This window comes from Salmo salar, chromosome 09 (genome assembly GCF_965601325.2).
Source record: "Salmo salar chromosome 09, fSalSal1, whole genome shotgun sequence".
Classification (NCBI taxonomy): Eukaryota; Metazoa; Chordata; class Actinopteri; order Salmoniformes; family Salmonidae; genus Salmo; species Salmo salar.
This window is the reverse complement of record NC_138299.1, coordinates 128,961,842-128,983,737: the sequence shown is the minus strand read 5'-3', so window position 1 is coordinate 128,983,737 and position 21,896 is coordinate 128,961,842. Positions and strand designations below refer to the sequence as shown.

Here is a 21,896-nt window from a genome sequence, read left to right as displayed (position 1 = left end):
GTATGTGTGCCTGTGTTCATTTTTCTGTCTGTGTGTTTGTGTCTGTATGTGTGCCTGTGTTCATTTTTCTGTCTGTGTGTTTGTGTCTGTATGTGTGCCTGTGTTCATTTTTCTGTCTGTGTGTTTGTGTCTGTATGTGTGCCTGTGTTCATTTTTCTGTCTGTGTGTTTGTGTCTGTATGTGTACCTGTGTTCATTTTTCTGTCTGTGTGTTTGTGTCTGTATGTGTACCTGTGTTCATTTTTCTGTCTGTGTGTTTGTGTCTGTATGTGTACCTGTGTTCATTTTTCTGTCTGTGTGTTTGTGTCTGTAGGTGTGCCTGTGTTCATTTTTCTGTCTGTGTGTTTGTGTCTGTATGTGTGCCTGTGTTCATTTTTCTGTCTGTGTGTTTGTGTCTGTATGTGTGCCTGTGAGAAATAGGAGAAAGAAAGGGAGAGAACTAGAGAGAGAGAGAGAGAGAGAGAGAAAGAGAGTAGGAGAGAAAGACAAAGAGAGAGAGAGAGAGAAATAAAAAAAGAGAACAAAGAGAATCGTTCTCCATCTTTCTCTTGACTCTAAGCAGGGGGATTTCCATGGCTCCTCTCGGTGTTGATGAACCTGGCTTGACCAGAATATGTCTAAGGAGACACTGTGTGACTTCAGACGCAGTAAGAGGATGGAAAGCCTTCCCTCTTCCTCCACATCACATAGGAAACAGGCCATATCTGAAATGGCACCTTAGTCCCTATACAGTGCACCACTTTTGGCCAGAGCCTTTAGAGTGCACTACATAGGAAACAGGCTGGACTCTGGCCAGAAGTAGGGGACTGCATGGGGAATAGGGAGCGCTCTAGGTAAAAGTAGTGCACTATGAAGTGAATAGGGTGCGATCTGGCTAAAAGTAGTGCACTACCAAAGGAATGGGGTGCTATGAGGTTAGAGGAGACTGTAAGCGACTGTGGCGACTGTTGGCATACACTAGTGACATATCCCTCTTGGATTAATTAGGTTAGTCCTGAGTAGTGATTAATCCACATAGCGTGGTGGGAGTGTTTAATCCTAAAGCTCCTTTAACCTGGACAGGGAGGCGCCCTCACAGATGGCCAAGTAGACGCCACTGTCTCTCCTACCTGCTCATTATCTAATAAACTAGCTACGCAGCTGGGCCGTGTGTGTGTGTGTGTGTGTGTGTGTGTGTGTGTGTGTGTGTGTGTGTCCGTATGTGTGAGCATACATTGAGAGAGAGATAGATAGAGACAGTGAAAGAGAGAGGGAGAGAGACAGAAAGAGCATGTCATTAAAAATAGTGAGAAAGATAGACAGACTCTTGGCTTCTCTGGTCCCGATGTTACAGTGTGCATATGTTAACAGCAGGTATATGTAAAGTGTCACCAGCATTTGCAGCAGGCACACATCTCTTCAAGTGGCCAAGTATTGCACATGCTGCAGCAAATCATCCTTCAGACCCAATTGCCGCTTCTGTTTGTTGCCAGCCTACTGGAATGTTCAGACCCAGACGATCAAGTAAAGCAGCTCAAAGACTGATTGCTTTCCGTCTAACGAGAGAATAATGTGTCGTCTTAATGACATGACCAGTGATGTTATTAGCTAAATGAATGATGCTCTATTCTCTGGCAGGGCCTTGAGAAGGATGTTCAACCTGTTTTATATGGCGGATCTAATGTGTCACTACGTGTAGATATATAAAAGACTCTTATTTAATGTGTGGTATAAAGTCTCACTTATTTCATTGGAATAGCAACTGCAGTAAATGGAGGGAGATCATTTATTGAGCTAACCCAAACCCTGTAAAATGTTCAGCACATCAGTGTTACTGAGACACAGCGGGGCAGGTAGCCTTGTGGTTAGAGCGTTGGACAAGTAACCGAAAGGTTGCAAGATTGAATCCCTGAGCTGACAAGGTACAAATGTCGTTCTGCCCCTGAACAAGGCAGTTAACCCACTGTTCCTAGGCTGTCATTGAAAATAAGAATTTGTTCTAAACTGACTTGCCTAGTTTAAGAAAGGTAAAATGAAAAACAACCTGGATAGAGTTTGGACATTAGCTCCATCCATGGTTTTTCAAATGGTCCAAATTGACAATAAATTGCCCAGCGTTCGACTCTGAGCCCTGATCTCTCTGCTTGCAGACCATCATGTCTTCTTCTCGTGTACAAAGGGCCTTAATGTAATTACCCTTCACTTAAATGGGACGCTGAGAAAGGTTCCCTGCTGTAATTCTTTGAGTGTGGGCTCCAACAGAGTGATTCTACGTCTGAGCTGTCCTGATTGCAGAGCGAGAGAGCACTGTGAGGATACTCTAAGCTGCTGCTGCCAGACAAGCCCACTTGTTAGTCCAAGAACAAAAACCTCCGTCCAAAATGTTCATCCTCAGGATCCACTCCACTTCATATCACAAAACTGTAGTAGTCATTTGCCACAATTTGATTGAACTGGTTTTATTGTTCATAGCTTTGTTATTATACTTATGCTAAACATTTCATTATATTCTACTGAACCATTTACTTTATGTTCGTATTCTTATCTTGTATTATTTCTTATTCTTGTTGCATTGTCCAGAAGGAACCTGCAAGTAAGCATTTCATTGGACCCTAAATAAAGATCTTTAGGGTTACGGTATATTTTGGAGTGTTAAAATCCAGACAGAAAATATTTACACAAGAAGCAACCTAATATCACACAGTCAACCTCTCATTTCATTTAGTAAGTTCACCATTCTGCCATTCTCACTGTGTATCCTGTACATACGACTAATAAAACTTGAAACTTGGTCACACTTATTCTAGTGCAGTGCAAGGATCCTTTTGTGGCTGCCTGCGCAATCTTGTCTCGTATACCTGTTGTTTCAGCTCACAGACTACCCACAAGTGCTTTACAGCACAGATCATCAACTCTCCTCACACTATCCGATTATTGACTTCCACACTGGCCTGTGCAGAGAGTTGAGTAGCATGATGCACAACAGTACCCATAATGCTCTGCACCAATAGCCTTCAAGTAGAACTGCAGCAAGGGAAGGGTGTTCCAGGGAGTGGCGGAAACTGCGGAATGGGGTCTGTAAACTCCTGCTACCGCGTGTTCTGGAGCAAAGATGCTGGCACAAAGGACACTCCTGGCCCAGTACACGCTACTCGGTACCAGTATGCTCTGCCCGGCATCATGGGAGTCACCAGGCAAGGTGCAAAGGAGCCATCGACATTGTCTGCTCAACCTGAACAGCCCTAGTGCAGAACCCTTTGTTCACACACACACACACACACACACACACACACACACACACACACACACACACACACACACACACACACACACACACACACACACACACACACACACACACACACACACATACACACACACACACACACACACACACACACAGTTCACACCACATGTCTAACTAACCAGTCCACCTTCTTTTTCTTTTTTTTTTTACCTTTATTTAACCAGGCAAGTCAGTTAAGAACAAATTCTTATTTTCAATGACGGCCTAGGAACAGTGGGTTAACTGCCTGTTCAGGGGCAGATCGACAGATTTGTACCTTGTCAGCTCAGGGATTCGAACTTGCAACCTTTCGGTTTTTAAGAAGGCTCTGGCCCCAGACGCCTGTGTGTGTGTGTGTGTGTGTGTGTGTGTGTGTGTGTGTGTGTGTGTGTGTGTGTGTGTGTGTGTGTGTGTGTGTGTGTGTGTGTGTGTGTGTGTGTGTGTGTGTGTGTGTGTGTGTGTGTGTGTGCGTGCCTGTGTGTGTGTGTGTGTGTGTGTGTGCGTGCCTGTGTGTGTGTGTGCCTGCGCGCACATGCATGTCCGCCTGCTCTGGTGCAGGGCCAGGGAAGCAACGTGAGCATGCTGTGGCTGTGAGGCTGAGCGAGACACAATCCAACAATGGAGCTGTAGCCAGACAGCTCTGTCTCTCTGCACTGCAACGCTTCAGATCGGGGCGAGACGCCTCAGCGCTGCTGTTTGCTTACCAAGCTGAACAAATAAAACTGTTTGTCACAGGGCTGAGGTGGAGGCTCGAAATAGGTTTCCTTTTTTATACAAGGAGAGCGCTCTAGCAAGAACAGACGAGCAAAGATTTCTATTAGAAACCCAGTTTAGTCCGTCGAGTGACCCAGAAAAACCCTCAAAGACGAAACAGTTACCTGAACTAGACCTTTACAGTGCAAATCTACACCTTATAGCACTATAACCCCAACACAGTGTTGCAGCAAAAAGAAATGCTACATTTCACACATTTCACTCTCCCCTCGAACCACACTGAACCATTGTGTGTGAATCAACAATGCAGATTTAAAACATGCTAGACTTTCTCTGTTAATAAGTTAGTGGTGAGAATGTCTGACCCAGGGCTGAGCTATGTGTGCCACATGGTACATGGATGAGGCTGCTTGTTACCCAGGATTGCCCACACTGCAGTGCGCTACCAGTTAACGACACACCAGACCAGAGCAACACACACACACACACACACACACACACACACACACACACACACACACACACACACACACACACACACACACACACACACACACACACACACACACACACACACACACGCATCTCACAGGGGCAGCTGCTGTTATTGCATCTATGCTATAGTTAGTTATAGTAGTACAGAAGAAATAATCACACGTTTAAACACGTCGGCCGGTGTAGGGATATTAGACTGAGGGTTACTGTTCTGGAGCACTAAGTCCTTACGCATACTGTCACACTGGTGAGGAGTCCTGAAAGGGTGCCATTTTACACAGCCAGCACAAAGAGGTTAGCAGTGAGAGGAGGAACGTACTCCTGCAGCGCAGCAATGAGGGGATGGGCCAGTGCAGCAATGAGGGGATGGGCCAGTGCAGCAATGAGGGGATGGGCCGAGGCTATAATGGAGTCGCTGTTCTGAAACACAGTTTATCTACCTTCCAGCATGGCTCACAGAGGGAGGGAGAATCCACAGTGCTTTTATTAGCATGATGCTAGCCTAATCACAGCAAGGATTGTTGACAATAGATCATGTTAATGAGGACTGTAAATAGTCAAGAGCAGAATGCAAACAAAACATGTATGTTAGCCCTAAGCATGTTAGCCCCGTTGCTATCAGAAGCTGGGTGTGAGCTGTTCAGTTTGCTGTCCCTAAAGCAAGTTCAAACCCAACAGACTTGCAGTTATTTTAAGTAGTTTAGCAGATACACTAGAATTTGCTAGCTGCTCCGTTAAAAAAGGTTACACTACATCCGTGACATGGTAATAACTGCTAACATACAGACTCAATGTGACATGGTAATAACTGCTAACATACAGGCTCAATGTGACATGGTAATAACTGCTAACATACAGGCTCTCTGATATACAAACCCCTACGAACGTACTGTCTACGCACACGCTACCTTGTGTGTGTATGTGTGTGTGCACGCATGTGTGCATGAAGACGAGGGCTCAGTGAGGTCAAACACAAGTATACCGAGCTGTTATACCTTCACGCTCTCCACAGTACTTTGTGCTGCTCTCAAGACAGAATAAGACATGGACAGAAACAGAAAGAAACCACTTTCCCAGTTGTCAGAGGAAAGACAAAGGAATAACAGAACAGACTGGGCCAGTGACTAGTTTTATTTTTTTGTGGGCCTCAGAGACATGTCCAGGATTGGTAACATTAGCTTAAACGTTCACATGTCCAGGATTGGTAACGTTAGCTTAAACGTTCACATGTCCAGGATTGGTAACGTTAGCTTAAACGTTCACATGTCCAGGATTGGTAACGTTAGCTTAAACGTTCACATGTCCAGGATTGGTAACGTTAGCTTAAACGTTCACATGTCCAGGATTGGTAACGTTAGCTTAAAGTCCAGGATTAGTAATGTTAGCTTGGTAACGCAAGCTCCCCCCTCCATCTTCCACCCCACCACAAAGATTCCTCAGCTGATTTCAACCCACCATTGTGTCACATGACCCTCGAGCCGGCATTCCTTCAACCCCCCCCCACACACACTGCCGCCTGATTCCAGCTAACCTTTTCCCCCTTTTCTTTCCAGACGGTTTTCCTTCTCCGACAATATAGTGTCTATGTACGTTTGACAGTCTGAAACGCCTTTGTCTTGCAGAGAGAGCCACGGACGGGACGACAGCGCACCACTCCCAGCTCCCGAGAGCCTAACCCGTGGACATGAGAGCACAACGTCACAAGTTAGGGTCTCAGGGATTGCGAGAGGCACATTTTATAGTTGTACTATTTCTACTCCCAGACAGACTGTGATTTGAATTAATCATGCTGGCTTGAGAGTACCAAATAGACTAGAAACAAACACACGATATTCATGACAATAAAGGCTTCCTTCCATGAGGTATTTATGCAACGCATCCCCCCCCCTTCTCTGCCTCTCTGCCTGTAACATACAACAAGTGCAACCGTAAGCCAGACACAACATCGACCAATCTCCCCCTCCCCCTCCCTCTCTCTGGAGACCCCCGCCTCCCACCGACACTCTCTCTCCCTATCTCTCTCTCTCTGTCCCTCTCCCTATCTCTCTCTGTCTCTCTCTCTCTGTCTCTCTCTCTCTGTCTCTCTCTCTCTGTCTCTCTCTCTATGTCTCTCTCTCTCTCTCTCTCTCTCTATGTCTCTCTCTCTCTCTCTCTCTCTCTCTCTCTCTCTCTCTCTCTCTCTCTCTCTCTCTCTCTCTCTCTCCCAACCCCCTGGACAAAACAATACAGCACTTTGAAAAATGCTCCTGGCTCCAGGTAAACCCAACGCTAGCCTTCGGTTCCTTAAGCTCCCATGCACTCTATTCCCAGGCTGCAGCTGCTAGTTATTAAGGGATGGCCAGACAAAATCCTGGTTCAGCAGCCAGCAGTACGCACAACAGCCAACGATTCAAAACTACTATACAGAATACCCAAGGAAAAGAACACAAAGTCAGTTTATCTTGAAACATTCACGTGACTCATTTCATTTCAATATAAGGAGGGCAGAGCAATGATCTGGATGTGCATGAGGATGGCTGAATATGAATCCTCACTGAACCTACCACGACCATTTTGAGACAGGGAGGTAGGCAGTCTCAATCTACAGCCATAGATTAGGAAATATAGATTGAGAAATAAACAAGAGAGTGGCAGGAAAACGGCTTCAATCAACTCACCCACGTCTGGTTCGGAATGAGGAGGCATCAACCCTTGTCCCTTGTTGCCTGCTCGACACACAGAGAAAGAGAGAGAGAGAAACGAACTCAGGTTTAAACTCATGTCGACAAGGTTTCGGACAAGATCTTGCAGGCTTTGTAGACGGTTACAGGGTGAAAGTGGCACGAGTGGGGAGCGATGGGTCAGTCGATGACAAGGAGACGAAGCGAACCGACGGTAGGACGGATATAAGAAAAGGAGGAGAGAGAATGGGTGGTGAGGCTGATGAAGAATCCACCATGTGCAGACAGAAAGAGAGAGAGAGGGAGAGAGAGAGAGAGGGAGATGAGTCGGAGAAAACGAGAGGCTACTCCCAGGGGTTTAGGTGAAGTGAAAAGTTCAGAATAACAATAAAAAGATGGCAGGTCTGAAAAAAGGAGACAGAATAGAGAGTTGGAAGAGAGGATGAGAGTGAGCCCTACCACCGCTTGCAGCCAGGGCCACAGCACCAGTGAAGCATACCAGTCTGTTGGCTCACTGAGAGAGAGAGGAGAGGAGGAACACACGCTCACTCACTTTGTTTCGCTGCTGTTAACTTGGTTGTATGTCCCTATTTCATATCCAGTTCAGGTTAGAAGAAAATGTATAGTTTGTTGTCATATATGTCACAAGAGCAAAAAAAATATCCAAACTAATTAAAAGACAAAATGCATCAATGGATGTTGCTGCTGTTCTGCTTCCCTCGCTAACATTGATACATTTTTTTCTTTCACCCCCCCTCTCTCTCTCTCTCTCTCTCTCTCTCTCTCTCTCTCTCTCTCACTCTGTCTCTCTCCCTCTCTCTCTCAGTGCAGAACAGAAACACATGCAAAATTGGAAGAAAGGAGAAAGGAAAAAATAAAACTGAATCCCAGGTCCCCCGCTCTCGTCTTCATGCATCTGTGTTGAAAGGCAGGAGATGAAAAAATGCTTTTCCAAATAAATTTTGAAATATCATCCATTAATTTGCCTGTACAGCTGTAATAATTTAAAGCAAGAGGCCCACTTCTCTGCTGTATCAGCCAGAGAGACAGATAGAGACAGAGAGAGAGGAGGAGGAGGCGGAGGGAGAGGAGGAGGAGGAGGAGGAGGAGGAATGAGAAAGTCGGCCGCCTCTTGCTTTTCCACCTTTTCAGTGTTTTAGTTAAGTCCGTTTCCCGTCAACAAATCCTCAGTTTTCCTTGATTTTCTTCTTGCATGTATCCTCTCTGTCTCATACGTTCTCTCTCACTTTCCCTCCCTCCCTCTCCGTCTCTCGTTTTCTCTCTTTCTCTCTCTCGCTCTCTCTCGCTCTTTCTCACTCACTGCCTCACTACCTCACACATGCCCGACATCATTAACACTATCCTTCAAAAAGAGAATGAGAGGGGAGAGAGAGAGAGCAGAAAGAGAGCAAGAGAGAGGGGCGAGAGAGAGCAGGCCATAGAAACATAGCTACATGATGTGCTTGGCTTATAGAGGCTACATTTAATCTCTGCTGGCTCCCCCGGGCTTTGATACGGAGAGTGGAAAGAGAGGGGGAGAGATGATGGGGGAGGGACAAATATAGCTGAGGGGGAGGCTGGCGACGTACAACACAATGTAGGCTCAATTCAACGACGGGGAGAGAAAAAAAATCCCCTAGACCACACTGCCCTCTTCCTTTCTCTCTGCTCAGTCTCTCTCTCCATCTTTCCCTCTCTGGGCGCGTCTGCTCCGGCTAACTAATCTCCAATCCTCTTTGACTGCTGTCTCCCAGACTGTGCATTGTATTGGCTTCTCCTGTTTGGACTGCAGTAGCAGTGCAATGAAGGCTCAGTGCCGACGGTTCTCTCTCTCTCTCACTTAAAAAAAGCCTGATGCTACCACTTTATAATTTTCCCTCCCGTTTAGAGAGCGCCCGTGCCCCCCCCCCCCCCCCCAAGCCCTTCTCCACCGCAGCTATCCTCGTTTATCACCATCCTTTCGTCCAGTCCAGATACAGACAGTATTCACTGAGGCGCTAATATTAGACTGGCTTTGACAGGCGCCGAGAACCCACAGCAAACAGACAAAGACTTGTCCATACACACACACACACACACACACACACACACACACACACACACACACACACACACACACACACACACACACACACACACACACACACACACACACACACACACACACACACACACACACACACACACACCACATACATACTGTGTCTGTACGCAGCATGGCTGGATTAAGTCACGCAAAAAGGAATAAAACAAGCAACAAGACAAACAAAAAATGCTATTGCACCTGGGAGGATGATGATTGATTGGAGATGATGCAGTGCTCTAATTCAGTCTGCTGGTGGTACATGTAGAAATGATGCAGGGCGTACTGTATATCAGCACAGACCCAGACCTGAAAAAGAAACCAGCCTACGTCATACAATACGCCAACGTGTACAACACAAACACAATCAAACGTAGCACACCACGGTAACACAATATTGTGTAGGTAGGTGTCTGAAACAGAGTAGGCTACATGTGGTGAGTGCGATTGACATGTGTCACTCAGGCTGACAAGAGCAGGAGGACAGTATCCTGTCAAAGCAGTAGAGGGAAGTTCAATTTGTTGTGGATGTTTTTATTCATAAATGCTTTACAAAGATGCATTCTGTACAGAGGCAGTCACAGTTAAACACTAACAGATGTGTACAGCAACATACTGTAAGTCAGATTTATAGATGGTGGTTAATGTGAATATCGGATGATGGAAACTGTACTTCTGTGTTCATATTTCTATGGGGAAGGAGGTAAGAAAAAGATGATGCTGATTCAGTAGGGTGGACATTCACTATTGAAAAATCTACAGTGAAGTTTGATATTGATAAAAGCACTGCTATAAACACAATTTAAAATATTACATAGACAACTAAGCACATCCCTATCAAATCTTACAAATAAATAAATATGGTTGGCATGAACACATAGGTATTTTCAGGGATTTTTTAAGTCTGTTACTGAACATGAATTCAAGTTCTAATTCACAATCCATGATTCAGGTATAAGTAAGAGATCTTTCTAGATATTTTGGTCTACTGTAGCTTCTACAATTACAACGTAGTAGCTTGCCTTCACAACACTTTACACTTTAACAAGTCCTCAACATAGCTACGATGGAATTGAACCATTGTACATGCCTTAAATCATAATGTGTTTGAGCACAGAGAACGGTGAACCAATGTGTTGAAAAGACGATTCATTATCAAAAGAGAAAAAAAATGATTGAATGCACAGACGCGCCTTGGAGTGGAGGTCCTGGGCTGAAACACTTGTTTGTCTGTCACATCTCTTTTCCTTTGGCTATGATTAGCAGCAAAGAGAGCTGCGGCGAGCGGCTCACCCGACAGTGCTCTGGACCCTCTCACACACACTGATCTGGTTTGGATTAGTGCATCACGGCTGAGATTACACAGCACACAGGCCCTGACAGCCACCCCCAAAACACACGCACACACACAGGCACACACACACACTCACAGGCACGCACACACAGTCACACACACGCTGGTGCACAAGCTGGTATGTATGTACGAACATGCTCACGTGTGTGCGACCGCACACACACACACACACACACGCACACACACACACACACACACACACACACACACACACACACACACACACACACACACACACACACACACACACACACACACACACACACACACACACACATACATACACACCCACACACACACACACGTACACTATACTGCGCGTTTAGAATACATCTGAACCTTGAGATGCAGTCTCATTGTTCTCTTCATTTGCCCAGGTAGTCACTGCCTGAACCTCAGTCTCCAACTGTCTGACAGCACAGTGGTTTGACCAACAGGGGGCAGCCTTTTGCTCTATTACACAACCAATAACTGGATACTCCAAATCCAGGATTGGGAGACAGGGAGGGAGATGGCTTGCAGGCTTCAACAGATTATATATACAGTACAGGGACTTTGTTATATCTTTCAAAGGAATAGTAAATCCTATAGTGCAGCTTCTCTCACACATTCTTAGAAGGCGATAGCCTACACGGCAGGTTTCTTACAGACCTATACATTCTCACATACAGTAATCTCCAAAAGGATAGTAAGGAGTGGAAATATGAAATCATTCAATGAATATATTATATATATTATCTAAAATCTTAAAGGTAGATGTCACATTTGTCTCTATCAATTTTCTTTGGAACTGCATGTTTTGTTTTGCATTAATAGGTTTGGTAAATATGGCAAAGTACTTTATTTATGGTGAAAAAGGTCTATCATAACTCTCCCACCGGAGTGCATTAGCAGTAGAGTAAGCCTGGTCTCAACAAAGCTGTGTATGCTTGGCTTTCAATAACAGCTGAATTGTAAACGGAATATTTTATTATAAACAGGGTGGTTCAAGCCCTGAATGCTGATTGGTTGACAGCCGTGGTATACCACGGGTATGACAAAACATTTATTTTTACTGATCTAATTCTGTTGGTAACCAGTTTATAATAGCAATAAAGCACCTCGGGGGGTTGTGATATATGGCCAATATACCACGGCTAAGGGCTGTGTCATAAGAACAGCCCTTAGCTGTGGTATATTGGCCATATACCACACCCCCTCAGGCATTATTGCTTAAATATAGTGTGAGTACAGTGAAAGACTGTTAAAGTAAATGGAAATGTTGAAAAAATAATGTGGACTGAAATACGTTGCTGCAAAATGTTTTCATTGAGTGCCCTATATTGAACAAAACCCAGGAATGCAAAATAGTTACGGGTTTATGCATAGATTTTTGATGAGCGGCTCACATACACACGTCTACTGTAAATTACTAGTAGTATCAGCAACCTTCTCTTAAGGATCGAACTGTTTTTTCCCCCCCAATTTTCGCCTAAAATGAATGTAGGAGAATATAATACATTAGATCTGGTAAAAAATAATACAAACAAAAAAACGTTTTTTTTTTTCTTACCCCCCATCATCTTTGAAATGCAAGAGAAAGGGCATTATATGACTTAGGACTCTAGGCACAATTTAGATTTTGGCCACTAGATGGCAGCAGTGTATGTGCAACGTTTTAGACTGATTCAATGAACCATTGCATTACTGTTCAAAATGTTGTATCAAGTCTGCCCAAATGTGCCTAATTGGTTTATTGATAACAATTTGGTGACAAATTGTTAACAATTTCTGCTTATTGTTTAGTCAGGTGTATTGGAGCATTTCTGTTGACTGTGTTGCTCATCTATGTTACCTCTCAGAGAGTTGACATGTATGAAAATAAGCGGAAGAGGAGATGGTAGCACATCTAAATGCACTGTCACTTACAAATAAAATGGATTCGAATCTCAACTGGACTTCTATTCTACTAGTCAGTCATTTCAACTGTGGTCCTTTATTAAACAGATCGGATCTCTAAGCCCTGAGACCAGACACATTATAGCAATATTCAAGACTCAAAATAAATTCATAACAATTGGAAGCAAAATGATATGATGAATGATCAAGAATCTTCCATTTCTTGACCATCCATTCCTGGTGGCAATATCAAGTAGTCTTAGACAGACCTAATGAAGTCATTGTGATTCAACTAAAATACGTTGGTAAGGCTTTACATGAAGGTATCCTATTTAGCAGGGTTTTATAAAGGGTTTTTAAGTAGTTTATAGACTGTTCAGTTTGCCAGAGTGCTTCGGCTAGCACATCGCTGCATGTATCTGCTATACCACTAATCACGATTATACAATTTCAACCAAGTTATAACTGTTTATTCCTGATTTATAAACTATCTTTAAAGGATTCCTTCACCATCAATAAATATGAATAAACTACAAAACATTTATAAACTCTTCATAAATAAAGTGGGACCAATACTAGGACACTTTTTTAAGAAAATCTAGGTTAACAAGTGGAAACTTAAAAACTCTCTCTCTCTCTCTCTCTCTCTCTCTCTCTCTCTCTCTCTCTCTCAACCCAACCTCTCAGTTCGAGGTTTGGCGTGGTGGAGATGCTGAGTCATCATGCCTGTCAAGTTGTTGCCTTTTTGCAGTAGGCTGCCCCATGGGCAGGAGTTGTGCATACCACAGGGAAAGCTAGGAGGTTGTACAGTTATCTCCCGGGGTGTAATTCTCAACTATACAACCTACTACCTCAGCCTGGGAGCAAGCAGTACCGCAGTCCTGGAGTCACTGGGTAGCCAGGGTCTTTGGGACAGCGATGACAATGAGTTGCAAATTGTGGTTGCAATGGCTCAGTGGGTTAGAGCATGGTGCTGCTGGCAATGCCAGGGTTGTTGGTTCGATTCCTGCACGGCTCACAATAACGTGTACTAAATGTAGCCTACTGGGTCAACTTTAAGCTGCTTTGGATACTGTAAGCGTCTGAATACGAATCTTCGAAATTGCCAATCTTTAAATAGAGGAGAGACATTCCACCAATGTACTGCACCACCATACCTAATATTTTAGTGCCTGAACCTGTCTCATTACAAAGACATAGAGAAGAATGCCGTCTTATTGGTTCACACTAATACCCATGGTTTGAAGAGTGCAACAGTTTGGGTGAAGGTCAGCTGTACGGGCCACACAGACAGAGACCTATAGAATCAAGCTTGTGAGGTCAGTTAGCACAAGTTCGGATCTACGGGTTTGTGGCTGTGGGCAGGTTTCTTCCATCCATACGTTGGTTCAATCTACACTAAGGAGTCAAGAGTATAGAATACCTAATAACATGATGAAACCACTTATTATCTAAATAATATTCTCACAGATAAGCTTGATATGGTGACTAATCGTATCCACAAGGAGGAAATACCTTGGGGCAATAATAATAATAATAATAACATAAGTTAGCAGGCTTATCTACACCTTTATCAATGGCAAAAGGTAATATGCAAATTTATTTTAATTTTTAAATATGACCGAATTTATGAACCATTTATTAACTACTATTTAACATATAATCTTGCAACAGTGTCATGGAAATTAAAATAAATTATATTTGTAATTGTTATGAATGAGGTTACTATAGTGACTTCAGTGAATATAGTCTCCTCTTTAAGTTTAAGAGAATATTAGGACAATATTATGAAATAGATTATCAGTGTTTCCAATGACAAGTTTATTATGTAGAAGATATGTGTTAGGATACAGTAAGGCTGCCACATCACCTGGAAAAAGAATTACTTAGAAAAGTCTAATCACACAAAATTCTATTTGATCCGAAGTTACAGTCAATTCTAAGTAAACAATTATAGTTCTCAATGTCTCTTTGTCAATGATTACTTCTTAACACATTTGCTTAAACTGAGGTTTTCATACTAGGTACATGGATAGTCAAAATACATTGCAATTCTAAAGAAATGACCCGCTTATTGCTCAAGTGTCACTCTGGGCTTACACATTGAGTGCTGAACTGAAAATGGAGTAAATCATAATAAAAACTTGAGAGGATGTGTGATATTTGAATGGAGTTTCACCTCCAAAAAATATATGTACAGGAATTTCCAAAGCACCCTTTTCTGCTATGAATAGATTCTCAAAGCACTCCAAACCACTAATTCAGAAATAGATACTTTACGCAAATTTTCGTTCTAACCCAATCCGCTAAAACATAATTCAGTCTTCTTCTTCAATTGCAAGCACGCAGCTCAGTGTTATCACTAAGGCTGATTCCAGATAGCACTAAGGCTGATTCCAGAGAGCATTAAGGCTGATTCCAGATAGCATTAAGGCTGATTCCAGATAGCACTAAGGCTGATTCCAGATAGCACTAAGGCTGATTCCAGATAGCACTAAGGCTTACAATCAGTGCTTCTAACTATGTTGTATCGCCTATTTGGAAAAGTCCAACTCCTCAAAAATCCAACCCTCCTTTGATGTAAAGACCATTACTAGTTCATATTTCTAGCCATAGATTCTAATTGTCTGTTTTCATACAACACTAAAACCTAAAGAAAAGGTTTGAGAAAACGTTTGATCAATCAGACTAATTGATCAAACAAGTACTTGGGCATAGATGTACTCTCAAAAAGCCTCTTGTTCAGTACAGTATCTTCCCAGAAAATCATGTCTAACCTAGCAATCAAAGTAACTCAATTCAATTGCATTGATAGCAATAAAACATGTAACACATCTCTCGTGAGGATTTACTACAAATACATTGCTTCTTTGGGAACTGATCAAATTGGACACTCCCAACCTAATATAAGCCATAAACTATGCAGATTTGAGTGGTCCCCATCCTACATGGACAGAGAATGAATTTAGTAAATCAACTCATTTCTTAATAATTGTACCTTTTGGAAAGTTTATCTTGACAAGTCATTGTGATTGTGAACAAGGTGTCTTTGATGATTGTGTTTCATAATCATTTCCATCATTTGGGGATAATTAACATTGCCTTTCTCAAATGTATTGTTGCTAACTAAACTAAGTGGAGGATGACAAAATAGTATTGCTGCGATCGAAAAACTCATTTAAAGAGGTACTGCTGTTTGTGTATTAATTACATTATATTTCAAAGAGGGCTAACTGCAGTCATCTCCAATATCCATATTTAGGATATTTCATTACTTGTTCTTTAGACTTTGAGTCCCACAAACCAATCTGCTGTTTATTTTACCGGCCTCCTCACAGTAGTGAGAGCACATCCCCAGGAAACAGTTGTTCATTAAATCACACGAACACTACAAAGCTTAAGACTAAAATGCCTCACCCCAGGTGTATCAGTGTGTTGACCCATTTTTCTACCACCTACACAAATCACATTGAAGAAATATATTGGAATCGTTGCTTGTATATAGTTAACAAACCAAAACAGAAATTCTTCAAGGTGCAACGTGAATTGAATAGACTTCAATGGATCGAAATGGAATTGCATGCTTCACGTCACGCATTGGTTTTCTACCGTTCTGAAATTGTTAAGATAATCCATCCACCTCTTCATAGATAGAAATACCATATGAGAAACATTTTATTGATCAAAATGAGGATGTACGATAGATATTTTAGCAGATAATTCTATGTGTTACTGTGAAGTGACAAGTGGCCTAAAAGAATAAGTCAATTTGAACTTTCAGAGCCCAAAGTTGGTTTCCTTCTTGTTTCCCTCCACTTGAGTTGAAATCAACAGATTTGACTTTGAAGCTGCTGCCAAGTTCTTCAAACTGTGTTAGTGGAGCTGTGCCAAGAAGTTAAAAGACACCTTGAGAATAGTGGGACAAAAGGGGCAGCGGGGGCCAACCACACCCTAGAAGCCCTAGCATCAGACCCAGTGGAGCAGAGCCCCTCGCCCCTGCATGGGGGTGGAGAGGTTAAATGCACCAGGGTGCTACCGTGAACACACTCTCAGAGAGACAGAACAGAGCACAGAGCACAGACCCTGGGATCGCTACAGCCACCACCACCATCGCTCGACAGCAAGCAAACACAACAACACTAAGACAATCTGAAACGCAGGGAGATTCAAAGAGAGGTAGGTACGCGACACGTCATCGAAATGCCTAGAAATGCAAACAAAACGTACATCCAGGAACAGGTAGGCCCTAACGCTACACTGAAAAGTGGAAACACCACAAAAAGAGAAATGTATAGCTACGGTTGAAACAGTGAGGTTGGAGAAACTATATGAGAGAGAGAGAGAGAGAGAAAGCTGGAAGACGAGGAAGAAGCACCAGCGAGCTTGAAAGCATGTTAATAATGACTTACCGATTGTCTTTTTATTGTTTCCAAATGTTTTCTCTCTCTACTCAGGGCGCCTACAGCACTTGGCAGAAGGTCCACTGTGACCCACAAGGAAACAAAACACAAACATGCAACTAACGAACCCATCAAAAAGGCAATAGAAAAGAGAGAAAGAGTGAGACAAAGAAAAATAGGCAGAGAGAGAGAGGAAGGAAGAGGAAGGAAAGGAAAGCTGGCTGAGAGAGAACCAAAAGACAAAAAACGAAATAACAAAGATAGATTTCCCTGTTTATAAGAGTTGGATTTTCATCATGATAATGAAACGATAAATAAGAAAGAACGAATATTTTCAGCCAGTAAAACCTCTGTGTTCTACTAACCGGGTGCCTGCTTAACGGCCAAATGACAGGCAACATCTGTTTGTAAGAAAGCCAAGATCGACTCTTAAAAAAATGGTCTTGATTCTCTCTTTCACTCTCTCTCTCTCTCTCTTTCTCTCTCTCTCTCTATTGCTCTCTTTCACTGCCTCACTCTGTTGAATAAAAGCGAAAGAAAGAAGAGACTGTGGAAATTCGTCGAAAGGGAAAATGGAGTTGTGCCCCAGCCCCTTCACCTCTTTAACCTCGCCCCTTCCGCTAACGCTTCTCTTTCCCAGCTGGAGAGAGAGAGCCCAGGTACACCACAGTCCTCCCCCCAACACACACACCTCTGCCGTTCCCCCACACCTCCCAACAAATACACACACAAGCATAGACACGCACACAACCACATGGGCACAGACAAATGCGCGCGCGCGCTCGCGCACACACACACACACACACACACACACACACACACACACACACACACACACACACACACACACACACACACACACACACACACACACACACACACACACACACACACACACACACACACACACACACACACACACACACACACACACACACGACACTTCTGGAAGACTTCCCTGCACCAAAAATAAATACCCAATCTGCAGTTCGCTTTGGCCCCAGACTGATAGAAAAGAAGAAGTCATTTTGGCAGCTTGGTATTCATTACTGTAGCAGATCCCTTCACATAGATGCAAACCGTTCCCCCCACAGTCTGGAAGTAGCTTCAGATACAATATCACTACTACTGCTAACCCATGTGTCCTCCTGCTATTCTGAACTAAACTAAACACACACTGCCGATATCTATTGACATGTGTGTGTGTGTATTTCAATGAAAAAGGAATCCATTTTTTCCATCTGAGCTCCCATACAGTATGGTTCAGGTTATAGTGCCTGTGTCACCCTGTCACTGTGCTGTACAGTATATCACTGGATTACATCCATGTTGTAGCACATCTAACAATCTGAGGTGAATAAATATAGCATTGAGCAATGCACACGTATATAAATCACGAGCGACAAACCCAAAATAAGCCGTCAAGATAAACAATGATAGCATAAAGTATTAGTTGCCCTGCACTGTTATCGAGTGTGGGCTATCACCATCAGTGTTCAGAACGCACGCACACACACACACACACACACACACACACACACACACACACACACACACACACACACACACACACACACACACACACACACACACACACACACACACACACACACACACACACACACACACTCACACAGAGAAATGCTTATTAACTTGTTATTAGCATGTATGAGTCTTTAACGTGTGTTATATCAAGGCATATAATGTCTTTCTATGTATCAATGTATTTCTACAATGGCTGGTATTTAGTCAGGATAAAGGGGTTATGAATGCTTAGGACAAGTCTTATAATGCATCACGACCATTACGACCATATCATAATGCATATAGGCGTTAAGTAAAGTGTTCCCGACTTCTCTGAATCCTAGCCTCCGCTTCCCCTTCAATAACCTGATGCTGACACGCTGACATGGGCATAACCCCGGGCTGCCAGACAGACAGCCAGACAGACAGACAGACAGACAGCCAGACAGACAGCCAGACAGACAGCCAGACAGACAGACAGACAGACAGACAGACAGACAGACAGACAGACAGACAGACAGACAGACAGACAGACAGACAGACAGACAGACAGACAGACAGACAGACAGACAGACAGACAGACAGACAGACAGACAGACAGACAGACAGACAGACAGACAGCCGGCACAGTGTTTACTTGAGGGTATTCACACACAGCCAGCAAATGGAGCACAACAACCAAAGAGGTCCTATTAAATGACTCATTCCTAATTCTATGATAACAACAGAACACAATGAAGAATACCCATTAGAAATAAACGTGAACCAGCAACCAGCATTCACAGTGTTCTGCATGCTCAATTGTAACGAAGGGTGGAGGGGAAATGGTGTTACATGTGCATTACAATAAATAAGCGATGAGTGCATGCAGCCAATGAGTGATTGTCTTTATGTTCAATTACAGTAAGAAGACACTGTGTCCCACCCCTTCCAAATTTCCACCCTCTCCCTCTTCTGCCCCTCTCGCTCTCTCTGATATTCCACTCACGCACTACTGCGGCAGCCCTCCACCAATGCCTTGAATTAATCCACACAGCAGCGCCAAAAGTTTTCCAAGCCACAATCGCTCACCCCAGGGATGTCAATTAGCATGAGTTGGCATTGATTAGTATAGTCTAAAATTCTCCTCATGAGTTTATGATTGTTATCTGGGATCGTCATCAACGTCTGAGGAATGTGTCTGTCTGGAATGGAGACAGGACACCACTAAGAGGATCATCGGACCCCAGCCAAGCTGGAGAGGGCCATATGAGCCAATGTATGGAAGGATGCAGAGGGATGAAGTGTGCTCTTGTTCTCCAGTGACTGTGAGATCTGTTCTATCGCCACTGCCTGGCTGTCTGTCTGTCCAGCCCTGTGGCACATAGACCAGAAGAGCCAGAGGCAGACGCACACCCAAACCCACAAATTCAAAACCAGGATCCTAACCTCTCTTCCCGCTCCTGCCTTTTCTACAGGGAGTCAGTCAGTCAGCTTTCCCTCTCTGCTCCCTCCCTCCCTCACTCCATCTGTGTCTCTTTACCTCTCCCACTTTTCTTCCCCATCTCTCTCTCTCTCTCTCTCTCTCGCTCTCTCTCTCGCTCTCTCTCTCTCTCTGTGTGTCCCTAGATGACCTGGCCCAAATGAGCGTCAGTGCCCAGTGGGAGAGGGCACAGCTGGTGTTGCGGGCGACTGCCACCGCCGACAGTCTGTCCTTTCACAGCCCTCCCTCTCTACTCAGCAAGCCCGGCATTAGCTGTAGTTGCTAGTCAGGAGAGAGAGAAAAAAACAGTCACTCGCAACAAATGTTGTCGGCCATATTAGCTAGCTGCTTAGACCTATATCTAGGAGGAGGATGAGGAGGAAGAGGAGGAGGAGGTGGAAGGGAGGAGGAGGAGACAGAGCATCAATGAGAGTAATGGAAAGTATCAGTTCTGTCCAATCACAGAAGTGGTGCTTGATAACACCAGGAAGTGTTATGGCCCAATATGGATTGACAGGTACAGTAGCAGTTGGCAACTGTAATGAGCTTTAGGTGTGTGTGTGTGTGTGTGTGTGTGTGTGTGTGTGTGTGTGTGTGTGTGTGTGTGTGTGTGTGTGTGTGTGTGTGTGTGTGTGTGTGTGTGTGTGTGTGTGTGTGTGAACAGAAACACAACAAAAATATATCCTGCCAATACAGTGGCCAACAGACTGTTAAATTGCCATCACTAGGCAGCTTCCATACGGTTACTTAACCCTGCACCTTAGAGGCTGCTGCCCCATATACATAGACTTGGAACACTAGTCACTTTAATAATGTTTACATACTGCTTTAGTCATCTCATAAGTATATACAGTGTTTATTCTACTGTATTTTAGTCTATGCCACTCGGACATTGCTCATCCTAATATTTATATATTCTTTCATTCCATTCCTTTATTTTGAGGTTTGTGTGCATTATGTGTATTGTTGTGAACTGTTAGATATTACTGCACTGTTGGAGCTAGAAACACAAGCATTTCGCTACACCTGCAATAACATCTGCTAAACACGTGTATGCGACAAATACAATTTGATTTCATTTGAATCTGCACGAGTCAAGGGCCAAAATAAGTATTCGAAGACGGTGAAGCGGATTGCAAATTCCATTTATACATGGCAGTCGTCAGCAGCTGTGACAAATAGTGTCGACCATATAATGTATTAGCAACAGTTATTTGGAAAATTGGAAAAGAGGTATTAATTGTCACACCCGAAACTGTCAATACCAAAACAAAGTTGTATTTTGTTGTGGTAGTGACACTGTTGTGACACAAACTGCTCTCCCACATATTGCATAGCAGCCCCTGATTGACACGTCAACATGATGAAGCGATGTGCATATTTACATTGAAATCAAACAGACTAATTCCATTCCGTTTGAAGAGAAAGCAGCGATGCTTTTGGCAAGAGAGAAGGAACAGGGGAAAGAAATCAATACCGGCAGACAAGGTAGGTTCCTTTCTTTTGTTTCTGAACATCAGATTAGGTTTAAAACTACACATTCAGTATGCCCAAAAGCAATTCAAGGGCAAACAGTTCAAGCCGTTGGGATAACAGCATCAGAACACACACAGATTCTTACTGTAGTCTTTTCATTTCTCTTTAACTCATTCTTCATCTCTTCTCCATAACAACCCTCTCAACCCCGAACAGGCTTTATTTTCACTATACACAGCCCTTTTCCCACTATCTCAGTCCTCCTTTCTTTTTCTCTCTGTCTTTCTTCATCCCTTTACCCCTCTCTCTGCCTTTCTTCATCCCTTTACCCCTCTCTCTGCCTTTCTTCATCCCTTTACCCCTCTCTCTGCCTTTCTTCATCCCTTTACCCCTCTCTCCATCCCTTTACCCCTCTCTCTGCCTTTCTTCATCCCTTTACCCCTCTCTCTGCCTTTCTTCATCTCTCTCTCTCTCTCTCTGCCTTTCTTCATCTCTCTCTCTCTCTGCCTTTCTTCATCTCTCTCTCTCTCTCTCTCTCTCTCTCTCTCTCTCTCTCTCTCTCTCTCTCTCTCTCTCTCTCTCTCTC

The 21,896-nt window shown here is 43.6% G+C and overlaps 1 long non-coding RNA gene across 2 annotated transcripts in view; it reads right to left on the bottom strand.

The window, feature by feature from the left end:
• LOC123744727 (uncharacterized) overlaps positions 1-21,896 on the bottom strand; it is a 94,475-nt gene that overhangs the window by 6,329 nt on the left and 66,250 nt on the right. For both annotated transcript variants that reach the window (XR_006771153.2, XR_006771154.2), the window contains exons 4-5: positions 9,418-9,525; positions 7,131-7,178 (exon numbers count right to left, since the gene is read on the bottom strand). This is a non-coding gene — a long non-coding RNA (uncharacterized LOC123744727). The remainder of the gene's footprint in view (positions 1-7,130; positions 7,179-9,417; positions 9,526-21,896) is intronic.